This window comes from Dipodomys spectabilis, unplaced genomic scaffold (assembly GCF_019054845.1).
Source record: "Dipodomys spectabilis isolate Male_0828 unplaced genomic scaffold, ASM1905484v1 ptg000138l, whole genome shotgun sequence".
NCBI classification, from domain to species: Eukaryota; Metazoa; Chordata; class Mammalia; order Rodentia; family Heteromyidae; genus Dipodomys; species Dipodomys spectabilis.
In genome coordinates this window covers 8905619-8918516 of record NW_024870815.1, presented here as the reverse complement: position 1 = coordinate 8918516, position 12898 = coordinate 8905619, and the positions used below count along the sequence as shown (strand labels likewise).

Genomic DNA, 12898 nt, shown 5'->3' with positions numbered 1-12898 from the left:
TATTCCCTTATTGTTTAACAATTAGTGTTTAAAATATTTGCATCGTATACGGACTGTGGTGAGCATCCTTTCCTTTATTTATTTATTTTTTATTGTGAAAATACTGTACAGAGGGGTTACAATTACATGGGCAAGATAATGAGTACATTTCTTATCAACCATTGTAGCCTCCTCCTTTGTTTCCCCTTCCCATCCCATCCTCCCCCTATCCCCCCCCCACCCAACCCTCCTCCCCCCCTCCACCAAAGTTGCAAAGTTCGTTTTCAACATAATGACTTGTATGTCTCATTGTTGCGATGGGTCCACCTGTATCCCTATTTAAACGATTTGTTTTTCCCCTTCCCCTCCACAAATTATACCCATATCAAATACAGTGAAAGCAGGGGTTATGCTGTGGGGGAAAGACATACAAAGCAACAAAGAAATAATCTTATAAATGTGTTAGAAACAATCGCATGAAAGAAAAAAATATTTGAATACGTATCTTAGGGTTCATTTCCCTAACATCAATTTAACTGACCTTTTCTGCTTGACTCAGACATAAACTAGTTATTGCAAATAAGGGAAATTATGGGACCTATGTTTCTTTGGACCTGGCTTACTTCACTTAATATAATTTTGTCCAAGTCTTTCCATTTCCTAACAAATGGGGCAATGTCATTCTTTATGATGGAGGCATAGAATTCCATTGTGTATATATACCACATTTTCTTGATCCATTCATCTACTGAGGGGCATCTGGGTTGGTTCCATATCTTAGCTATGGTAAATAAGGCTGCAATAAACATAGTTGTGGTGAGCATCCTTTCTTATTGCTTATTTGTGAAATTACCACTAGGTCCCAAGATGTTGATTACTGCCGAGGACTTGATAGCACTTTTTGCCATATGGCATTTGATTTACTTAAAGCCTTTAAATCAAAGAAACCTCCAAAACTGAAAAGGCCCTGAAAGTATAACAACCCTCCAGAATAAGAGTTTTCATGATACATGGAAGAAATATGTATGGCACATTACATATTAGAATTTTCTCGATATGTGTTCTTTCATTTGGTACTCGAACAAATTCTGTAGAAGTGGTAGGCCATAACTAACTTGTCCAAATCCAATCAATTAAAAATTGACTTGAACTGAGAATTTAATAGGAAATGGAGGTATGGCTCAAGTGGTAGAGCACCAGCCTTGAGCAGAAAAGCCAAGTAAGAGCATGAGACCCTGAGTTCAAGCCCCAGAACTGGTACACACACACACACACACACACACACACACACACACACAAATTTATATACTTAAGACTAAAATGAACCTTCTGTATCCATGTACATTCTCTCTACTTGAGAGATTTCTGTTTGGTAGGATATTATATGTGTGTATATATAAATATATATGCATATGCATGATTAATATTGTCCCTTTTCAGATCAATGTTTCTCAACACTTTTTCTCATCCTGTGCTTAATAGACAGAAGCAGCCCCTAGGAATTATCACTGACATTATAGTGATAACACATTAGTGTTATCACTAACACTAACATTGTGGCCATACTACCCTTCTAGCCTATGTGCTTAAAAACACTCTAGTTTTGATAAGCTTACACAAATGTCATGGATTGTTTTCAATCCAACATTAGTGCCATTATATCATTTCCATTCTGTTTGTAGGAAATAATGCAGTGCTCTGTAAATGAAGCACATGATAAACTCTTTTAATGATCCTAATAGACAGCCCGGTATGTACAATCTCTCAGTTACATTTTTTTTACTGAAGTGGAACTTTCCTTTAAGCCTCAGTCTTCCATTGTGACTCACCTAAACAAACTGGCATTCTTTCAGAACCAACATCTATGTTTTCCATACTGAAGAAGCATTGAAATTTTTCCTTCTAAAACATGCATTTTTTAAATTTGACAATCCTGCCATAACAACAAATGTGTTTCCATCCAGTCCTGTAATGTCAATTTGGCTTCAAACACATCACCTCATGCGCTGCCTGCAGGAAACATTCCTGTTATTTTAGAATTCAATCTGCTGAAGGCTCAGAGAACACGGCAGTGTGTCTGTAATTCATGTTTATTTTTAGACTTACATGACTTTCATTAGAAATCACAAATCTATCTTAACCCAGTTTAGACTCATATTCTGAAGGAAAAAAAAAAAAAAACATTCATTCCAGGAGAGTTTCAAGCAGTGTACCTTGAAAATAACTGAAAGAACTCATCTTGAAGGAGTAGGATATCAGTAGAAGTTGTTCTTCTGCATCTGTGTTGTAGAATTTAAAAAGTCCTTGTAGGTATTTCCTTCATGTAGCCAAACAACATCAGATGAGGATTCTTTAAAGAAAGAGTTTGCAAAATAAATGTGATAAATGAACTGCAGCCCCATAAAGCAAGATAAGATACTTGGGACAGCGTTGTATGAAAGGAGAGAAAGTTAGTCTTCCCCTTGACAAGACTGGTAGAAGCTCTTGAGCCTGACAGCACGCATATGGTTAAGCCATTGCCACCTACTTCGTGGCATCTAACCATCATTTTTGAAATATAGGTCCCATGGTTTCCCATATTTGCAATAACTAGTATATGTCTAGGACAAGCAGAAAAGGTCAAAACTATGAACATATGACCATATAAGATGATGCTAAGCAAAATGAACCCCAAGATAGGGACACAGAGGTTTTATCTTTGTTGCTGTTGTTTTTAATGTATTTATAATGTACCATGTGATTTTGTGTGTGTTTTTTGTATGTTCTTCCCCATGATATAACCCCCGTTTTCACTGTATTTGATTCCGATGCCCTGAATTTTGTATATTCATTATTCTAATTTGGGGAGGGGAAGGGAAATAACAAAATGCTGAAATAAGGATACAGGGTAACCTATTATAACAGTGAGATGTAAAAGGCACTATGTTGAAAACAACTTTACAACTTGTGGGAGGGGGGAAGGAGGGAGCAGTTGGGGTAGTGGGGAAGGAGGGAATGGTAGGGGGAAAACAAAGGAGAAGATAACAATGCTTGATAGGAAATGAACTCATTACCTTGCTCATGTAACTGTAACTTGCTCATATACTGTATCTTTACAGTATTTTACAATAAATATATATTTGTTTAAAAAAAGATACTTGGGAGAAAAATGTTGAAGATAGAACATTCATGAAGTCCCTGACAAATATCAAGTACTTTGTGCCATCGTAAGAACTTGGCATGGTACCATAAGACATAGGCCTTGTTATTACCCTCAATTTGCAGCTGAAAAATTGGAGCAAATAAAAAGTGAAGTCAAGAGCTGACATCAGTCTTGCTCAAAGCCAAAGCTATTCATTCCAACTTGTGCATTGTAATATACTTGGAGTAAGAGTGTGATTTAGCTCTCTGTGGTAGATCGCACTACTGTTCAAAACTCTTCACTGCTTCCAGCAGGTATACCCTTTTACTATGTGAGTCTACACAGCCGCTGACTGTAACGAGAGTTATACCTCATTGCAGCTCTGGTCTCAGCCATGCATCTTGGTTGAGCTAATAGGATCTTAATATACACAATGCAATCAATTACTGGAAAAGCATCAGCACCATTAAGCCTGGCCTCCAACAGCACTATTAGGAAGACAAAGTGATCTATGGAGTCATGGATGAGAAACACATGACCCACACAGCCTGGATCAGATTCATCCAAAAAGCTAAGGCACAGGAGTGCATGCAATCAAGACCACCATTGTCATCCAGCTACACCCTGCCCCGTTAGGACACCATCCGTCAATCTACAAATGTGTGCATATATTGATTCAGCCACTGTGTTTTCGTATTATTTGTCACACAATAATTTAACAATTTTGTCACAGAGGCTGACTGACTAAACTCCTCTGCCCACCTAACCTGACACAAAGAATTAGATTGTGATATATTTCTTTAAACTTTAAAAACCTACAAATTTGTAAACATCTACAAATATCATAAATACACAATGAATGAACAATGAAGAGAAAACCCAGAGTTCTTGAAACATTAAAAATGCTGGACATAATAAAATAATAATGTAAAATTTTCAACCTATGAACATTATATTTTAAAACAATGGATACAATGTTATACGGTCAAATATCTCAGTGGTAGAGCAATTGCATAGTTAAGCCCCTGGGGTCCATACTTCATACAAAAAATAAATAAAATCAACACAGAACTAAAAAAATGGCAAAGCCTCCCATGCTCCTGGATTGGAAAGATTAACATCGTGAAAATGGCAATACTTCCCAAGGCTATCTACAAATTCAACGCAATACCTATCAAAATTCCAACCTCATTCTTCAAGGAAAAAGAAGAGGCAATCCAAAAATTCATATGGAACAATAAAAGACCCCGAATAGCAAAAACGCTCCTCAACGGAAAGAACACTGCTGGAGGAATATCAATACCAAATTTCAAACTCTACTATAAAGCCATAGTAATCAAAACACCGTGGTACTGGCACAAGAAGAGACCTCAGGACCAATGGAATAGAATTGAAAACCCAGAAATGAACCTACAGACCTATAGCCATCTAATCTTCGATAAGGGAGCTAAAACAATAGAATGGAAGAAAGACAGCCTCTTCAGTAAATGGTGCTGGCAAAATTGGTCAACTACATGTAGAAAACTAAAGCTAGATCCTTATATATCACCCTGCACCAGAATCAACTCCAAATGGATCAAAGACCTTGAACTCAAAGCAGACACTCTGAAAACATTACAGGATGGAATAGGAGAAAACCTAGGTCTCCTTGGCTCAGGCCGAAATTTTCTGAATAGAGACCCGGAAACACAACAAATCAAAGAAAGGTTGGACAAATGGGATTGCATAAAGTTGCAGAGCTTCTGCAGGGCAAATGACATAGCTAGCAAGATCAATAGAAAGCCCACGGACTGGGAGAAGATCTTTACTAGCCATACAATGGACAAGGGTCTCATATCTAAAATATACTTGGAACTCAAAAAATTAAACCCCCCAACAACAAATCCTCAAAGAAACAACTGCCCAATAAATAAATGGGTGAAAGACTTAAAGAGAAACTTCTCTGAAGAAGAAGGAAGGATGGCCAATAGACACATGAAGAAATGTTCAACATCCCTAGCCATAAAAGAAATGCAAATCAAAACAACATTGAGATATCACCTCACCCCAGTTAGAACGGCAAAAATCAAGAACTCTAACAACAACAGATGCTGGAGGGGATGTGGACAGAAAGGAACCTTACTTCATTGTTGGTGGGAATGTAAACTTGTTCAACCACTTTGGAAAGCACTATGGAGGTTCCTCAAAAGACTGCACATAGAACTCCCCTATGACCCAGCAATCCCACTTTTGAGCATTTACCCAAATGATCACAAATAAGACCACACTAAAGCTACCAGCACAACTATGTTTATTGCAGCATTATTTACCATAGCTAAGATATGGAACCAACCCAGATGCCCCTCAGTAGATGAATGGATCAAGAAAATGTGGTATATATACACAATGGAATTCTATGCCTCCATCAGAAAGAATGACATTGCCCCATTTGTTAGGAAATGGAAAGACTTGGAAAAAATTATATTAAGTGAAGTAAGCAAGGCCCAAAGAAACATAGGTCCCATGGTTTCCCTTATTTGCAATGTCTAGTATAGCTATGAGTCAAGCGGAAAAGGTCAGATAATGTGATGTCAGGAAAATGAACCCTTAGATATGTATTTTAATGTTTTTTTTTCCATGCATGTGTTTCTAACGCATTTATAAGATTATCTCTTTGTTGCTTTGTATGTCCCTCCTCCACAGTATAACCCCTGCTTTCACTATATTTGATGTCAGTATAACTTGTGGAGGAGATGGGGAAAAACCAGTTGTTTAAGGATACAGGTGGACCTGTTGCAACAATGAGAAGTACAAGTTGTCATGTCCAAAACGAGCTTTACAACGTCGGTGCGGGGGGGGGGGGGGGGGGGTGAGGGGAAGGGGGGAGGGGGGGAAGGAGAGGAGAAGGATTGGGATTGGGGGTGAGGGGGGAGGCTGGGAAGGGATGTGAAGGGTAAACCAAAGGAGGAGGCTGCAATGCTTGGTAAGAAATGTACGCATTATCCTGCCCATGTTATTGTAACCCCTCTGTACAGTATGTTCACAAATAAAATTAAATTAAATTAAAAAATAAATAAATAAAACATGGACACAAAACTTGACAAATATTTATCTTTTATTACTACAGTTATCTTGACTCTCTGTCCCCTCCCAAAGAACTAACTTAATTCTCATTTGTATAAGATAGTGCCAATGTTAGAATCAGCACATCTGATTAATCTATTACTGCCCTTCTACAAACATTCATTGCTTGCTTCTAGCTCATGCATTTCCTCTACCTCTTGTGTCTGTGGTCCACTTTTGAGTATTTACCTCAGGCTGTATATCAGATTTTAGCCATACTTGAAGATCCAGTTCCAAATTTCTTTCTATAAAAGATTGCTATCTACTTTCTCTCTTCTATCATAATGACTTTCCACCAGCCAAAAATAATCTCCATCCCACAGTTCTCCTTTGATAATTTATCTGCACCTTTTTTATAGTATCACAACACTCTCCAGTTGAATTTTAGGTGTTTTTTTGCATTGTGATCTCTCTGCTATACCACAAGCCAAATAGTGAATGGCTTTCAAAAACCAAAATGATAAGATCAAAATGCACAGACAAACTGGGCACTGGTGACTCACACTGTAATCCTCGCTACTCAGGAAGCTGAGATCTGAGGATCTCGGTTCAAAGCCGGCCAGCCCAGGCAGGAAAGTCCGTGAGACTCTTATTTTCAATTAACCACCAGAGAACCAGAAGTGGCACTGTGGCTCAACTGGTAGAGTACTCATCTTGAGGTTATGAGCTCAAAGACAGGGCCCAGGCCCAGAGTTCAAGCTCCATGACTGATTCAAAAACAACAAAAAAGCACAGATGGCGGTCTTAAATGGCAAATGTTTCAGCCAAATGAAAAAGCATTCCAATCTGAAGGGAGAAAGCTAAAGTCAGGACATCTAACTTCTCTCAGTAGGTGAATACAGTATTAGAATTGGCAAGTCTTTCCGTTTTTGTAACATTTATGAATTCTAAGTAAAATTTTTATTTTAAATTATTGTAGCAGATTTCTTCTCCTCGTCCATGTGATAGACTTACATATCCACTTCCTTGGGACAGAGTACAATTTTCTACTTTACTAAGAAGAGGTGAGTTGCCTGGTGATTCACAACTGTAATCCTAGATGCTCCAGAAGCTGAGATCTGAGGACTGTGGTTCAAAGCCAGCCTAGGAAGGAAAGTCCCTGAGACTCTTATCTACAATTAACCACCAGAAAACCAGAAGTGGTGCTGTGGTTCAAAGTGGTAGCAAAAGAAATTAAGGACATATGTTTCTTTGGGCCTGGCTTACTTCACTTAATATAATTTTTTCCAAGTCTTTCCATTTCCTAACAAATGGGGCAATGTCATTCCTTCTGATGGAGGCATAGAATTCCATTGTGTATATATACCACATTTTCTTGATCCATTCATCTACTGAGGGGCATCTGGGTTGGTTCCATATCTTAGCTATGGTAAATAATGCCACAATAAACATAGTTGTATTGGTAGCTTTAGTGTGGTCTTGTTTGTGATCATTTGGGTAAATGCTCAAAAGTGGGATTGCTGGGTCATAGGGGAGCTCTATGTGGAGTCTTTTGAGGAACCTCCATACTGCTTTCCAAAGTGGTTGAACTAGTTTACACTCCCACCAACAATGTAGTAAGGTTCCCTTCTGTCCACATCCCCACCAGCATCTGTTGTTATTAGAGTTCTTGATTATAGCCATTCTAACTAGGGTGAGGTGGTATCTCAGTGTTCTTTTGATTTGCATTTCTTTTATGGCTAGGGAGATTGAGCATTTCTTCATGTGTCTATTGGCCATCCTTCTTTCCTCTTCAAAGAAGTTTCTCTTTAAGTCTTTAGCCCATTTATTTATTGGGCTGTTGTTTCTTTGAGGATTTTTTAAAGTTTTTTCTTGTGAAAATACTGTACAGAGGGGTTACAGTTACATGAGCAAGGTAATAATGAGTACATTTCTTATCAAGCCTTGTTGCCTCCTCCTTTGTTTTTCCCCTACCATCCTTGCCCTCCCATCTCTACAACTGCACTACCCTCCTTCCACCAAAGTTGTAAAGTTCGTGTTTCGACACAGCATCTTGTACATCTCATTGTTGCAATGGGTCCACCTGTATCCCTATTTAAACAATTTATTTTTTCCCTTCCCCTCCACAAATTATAACAACGGGAAATGGAAGACTTGGAAAAAATTATATTAAGTAAAGTAATGCAGGCCCAAAGAAACATAAGTTCCATGGTTTTCCTTATTTGCAATAACTAGTGTATGTCTGAGACAAGCAGAAAAGGTCAGATAAGTTGATGTTAAGCAAAATGAACCCCAAGATAAGGACTCAAATGTTTTTTCTTTCATGCGATTGTTTCTAACATATTTATAAGATGATTTCTTTGTTGCTTTGTATGTCCCTCCCCCACAGTACAACCCTTGTTTTCACTGTATTTGATGGTAGTATAATTTGGGGAGGGAAAGGGAAAAAACCCATTGCAACAATGAGATATACAAGATGTTATGTCAAAAAACGAACTTTATACCTTTGGTGCGGGAGGGGGAGTTGAGAGGGGGCGGGAGATGGGAAGGGATGGGAAGGGGAAACAAAGGAGGAGGCAACAATGCTTGATAAGAAATGTACTCATTACCTTGCTCATGTAATTGTAACCCCTCTGTATGGTATTTTCACGATTAAAAAAACTTATTATTAATTAAAAAAGAAGAAGAAGAAGAAAGAATTTAGGGACATTATCCAGGCCCTGAGTTCAAGCCCCATGACAGAAACAAAGCAAGCAAGTGAGAGAGAGGGGGGAGGGAGAGGAGGAGGAGGAAGAGGAGGAGGAGGAGAAGAGAGAGTGAGAGAGAGAGAGATAGAGAGAGAGAGAGGGAGGGAGGGAGAGAGAGAGAGGGAGAGAGAGAATAGGAAAAGGGGAAGGAGGGAGGAGGGGAAGAAAGAAGGAAAGAAGGGAAAGAAGGGAGGAAGGGAGGAAGGGAGGAAGGAAGGGAGGGAGGGAGGGAGGGAGGGAGGGAGGGAAGGAGAGAGAGAGAGAGAAAGGGAAGGAGGGAAGGAGAAGGAAGCAAGAAAAAAAGTGAGGGCTTGGCTATGTGATGTGCCAATGTCTCACCGTAGCTTTAACTATGCCACTGGTAACCTTAAGTATATGTGAACTCAGACTCACAAGCAGAATCACTGCAGGCCTCAACATATATGACCAAGAAAAAATAGAAATGTATCCCAGGGAGATTCCTGTTGTTGTTTCAGGTATACCTGAGCTTTGATATTTGGCTATAAGTTTGTAAATAATAAAGCATAAAACACTCCAGTAGCCAAATTTGGCTGACAGGGCTCTAAATTTCAGTCGCTATCACTTGGAGAAGTAGATTCACCATCCAACATGTCTGAGTTAGTGAGACAGCACACTCATGCAGCAAGTTACATGAAGAGGTTTATTACTTACAAAGAGTAAAACACTACAAAAGCTTAGAATTCATTGTGAAATCTTCTAAGGCTCAGAAAGCTGGCTGGGACAGTTGAAGTTTCAATTTCACATGATTCATGTGCCCCACAGCAGAGGGACCCTGGAAAGCATTTTTTTTTTTACAGTCCTGGGGCTTGAACACAAAACCTAGGCACTGCCCCTAAGCTTCTTTTGCTAGAGGCTAACACTCTACAGTGCCACTTCTGGCTTTTTTGAGTCATTTATTAGAGATAATAGCCTCACACCCTTTCCTGCCCAGGCTGGCTTCAAACTGTGATCCTCAGATCTCAGCCTCCTGAGTAGCTAGGATTACAGGTAAGAGCCACCAGCATCCAGCCTGGAAAGCATCTTGTCTAGGGAAAGAATGTATGCTGGTAACACCACATCCTGGATTACTCCAACCAGTCTTCTCTATCCCAGGATGCTGCGTTCTCACATATTCTTCTATTATTCTTGAGAAAGGAAGTATGGGAAAGCTGGGTTGCTTGACAGACACGAGAGCAGTCTCCTGCATGAAAGGCATTCACAGAGAGTATATTTCCATTTAATTCCTTTTTCCCCATCATTGCAATATTGACTGCTTCATCCATCACAGTAAAAACTAATTTTTTTACTTGATAATAACTGTCATCTAATGTCAAATTTCAATTTTATTGAAGATGGAAACTTCTTATTCACAGCCCTCATGGGTAGGTCATTCTGAAAAGGGTAAGTTATCACTAGAATAACTTGAGTTTCTGGACTCTATTCCATACATAAACCCCAGTGAAGTAGGTAGTACCTTGAAAATGGACTTCTACATTGGTTTAACTCTATTGAATATTTTAAGATATACAGAAGCAATCTCTCACTTAGCAGCAAATTGGTCATTCAAAGTTGGATATATTTTTGAACCTAAACAATTTTAAATGTTATACATAAATAAGGTTGTTTCTTTTTGGAGGTTTTGTTTTGCGGTCCTGGTTGGTACATAAACCATGTTAGTAGTCAGCTCTCCACAATGTTCCTCTACTGTTTTAGATGATACCCATACTCTCAGGTCAAAAATGACTCAATATAATTCCCATATTCCAGCCCACAGAGATGTGACAGAAATTTGAGCCTCTTCTCCAATCCTATTGGTTAGAGTTATATAAGAAATTTGGAGGATAAAGAAAGCAATGTTTTTATGGAAATATTATTAAGCAAATAGAACTTTAATTATTATAGAAGGATAGACTCTGTAACTGACCAAGAAAACTAACAGTCTCTGTAACTGGAGATAAAGAGAAACATTCTGACAAAATTTTAAGCATTGCTTTTGTCAGAACAAGTGAGTATACGTAAATATAGGTATATATAAGTGAATTTAAGTAAAGAAGTGAATATAAGTAAATATATGCACTTCTTAACAAGAAGCACTTTCCCCTCCTCACTTCCACCAAATAAATATTGAAGGAATTTTTTTAAATACATTTGAAACAGACTCATATATTTCCTCTACCAGAAATGTGCAAAAGATTTAATCTAGTCTTTTTCTTGCTTTACCACAGATTGATAATGTAATTTGAAAAGCTTCACAATAAGTTATACTAAGCCAAATGAAGAGTACTTATTCTTTAAGTGGTTGTGGTTTACCTATTTGTTAAATGATATCCTTGGCCCAGGCATTTTGCTAGACCTATGAAATAGAAATTATATAGACAAACAGATGGTCCTTGCGTCAATGACATTAATTGCATAATCACAAAGGAGACAACATGATTATGGATGGAAGTAGGTGTAATAAAGTTGATAAAGTGTGCCCGACAGTACACTTGGGCATGGAAATAAGTAGACTTTAGGGAACACACACACACACACACACACACACACTTATACTCACAAAAAAATTCCTGCACTTTTTGTTGCTCTTGAGTTAAGGCATTCCAAACATTCATAACTGCAAAGAACAGGAGCTTAGCAGAAGCCCTGGACCCCAGAGTTGTTTCTTCTGAGCAATGTATTGACATAGCAATTTAGTTTTATTACACTCTGGTTCTGTAGGAAGGAAAGCATAGTTAGTCAGCATGAGTAGCAGCTAATAGCTCAGGTATGGTTTGTCTCAACCCATGCTCTCTGCTCCCAAAGATCACGCCCAGGAGAAATTGAGGATCCTTGGAAATGGCCACTACTGCACCAGGACACGAGTCTAAACAAAAAGGAGCAGGAGAGTAACTGCATTAAAAGGTATTTAAGGGTTTTGTTTTTTTTTTAAGAAAAGTAGTCTTAAGGGAAACAAAGGAGGAGGCAACAATGCTTGATAAGAAATGTACTCATTATCTTGCCCATGTAATTGTAACCCCTCTGTACAGTATTTTCACAATAGAAGAAAAAAGAAAAAAAAAGAGAAGTAGTCTTTCTCTTTGTAAAGTTTCTCATTGTACGTATAAGGAAACTGTGTCTGAGGGTATGAGGGTATCAGAATAAAGAAGGGCAGGAAGTAAACTCAACAGACCAACAGACTATATTTGGGAGTGAGACCTGGGAAGGGCACCCAAGTCTCCTTCAACCCGGTTGAAGGGGGCGAGGGCGTGCCCCTCCCCCTTACAACTAGGATTCTTGATTAGGCAGGAGTGAAGGGGGAGGGCAGATGGAAGCAGGGGGAGATGGAAGCGGGGTGGGTGAGCAATATCATTTTGACTAAGGAGTTTCAAGGTTTTCAACAGCATCTATGTGTCTTAGGGATGTCAGCCTCAGATGTGGCCTTGGTTGGTCTTGGACTCCTTTCCAATACCACCTGTACATTTGTTCAGGAGTAAGGGGAGGGGAGAGGGTTCGCAGGGTCTGCAGCAAAGACAGTTCTAAGATAATGGCTGTCAGGAGGGAAAGTGGGTGCTTTCAGTTGAACTCATTTTCCATCAGTGCATATTAACATTTTTGTTTATTATGATCTTATGAGTCTCACTCTTATGATGTCACCTCAGTAGGTCTTGCCTCCCGTGCTAGTCATGCTATCTCCGGGCGACCAGGATGACATTCACTCAAACCTCACCTTGTCTTCTAAGCACCTCCTCCATGCTCCTCCAACTGCCAAACATTCCATTTTCTGACACACACTGTGGACCTACTGGCTTCAATAAGGAAACTATGAAAAGGGATTATTCCTGAAGTCGGAAAGCCTTGGATAAATTGCCAGGTCTGTGGGAGCTCTGGTCTCCTCCGCAGTAAATGTAATTTGAAATGACTGATTTCTCTGGCTGTGTGGGTTTTGATGAGACAAAATACATGAAAACTGTTTGAAGATGTGAAAAATAATACAAAATAAATCAAAAAGCATGAGAATCTATCCCCTGGA

The 12898-nt window shown here is 39.0% G+C and overlaps 1 non-coding gene across 1 annotated transcript; it reads left to right on the top strand.

The window, feature by feature from the left end:
• The first annotated feature begins 2406 nt into the window (after window positions 1-2406).
• On the top strand, window positions 2407-2532 carry LOC122117043. The gene has a single exon (XR_006149065.1). It is a non-coding gene; the product is annotated as a U6atac minor spliceosomal RNA (small nuclear RNA).
• Window positions 2533-12898: the final 10366 nt, after the last annotated feature.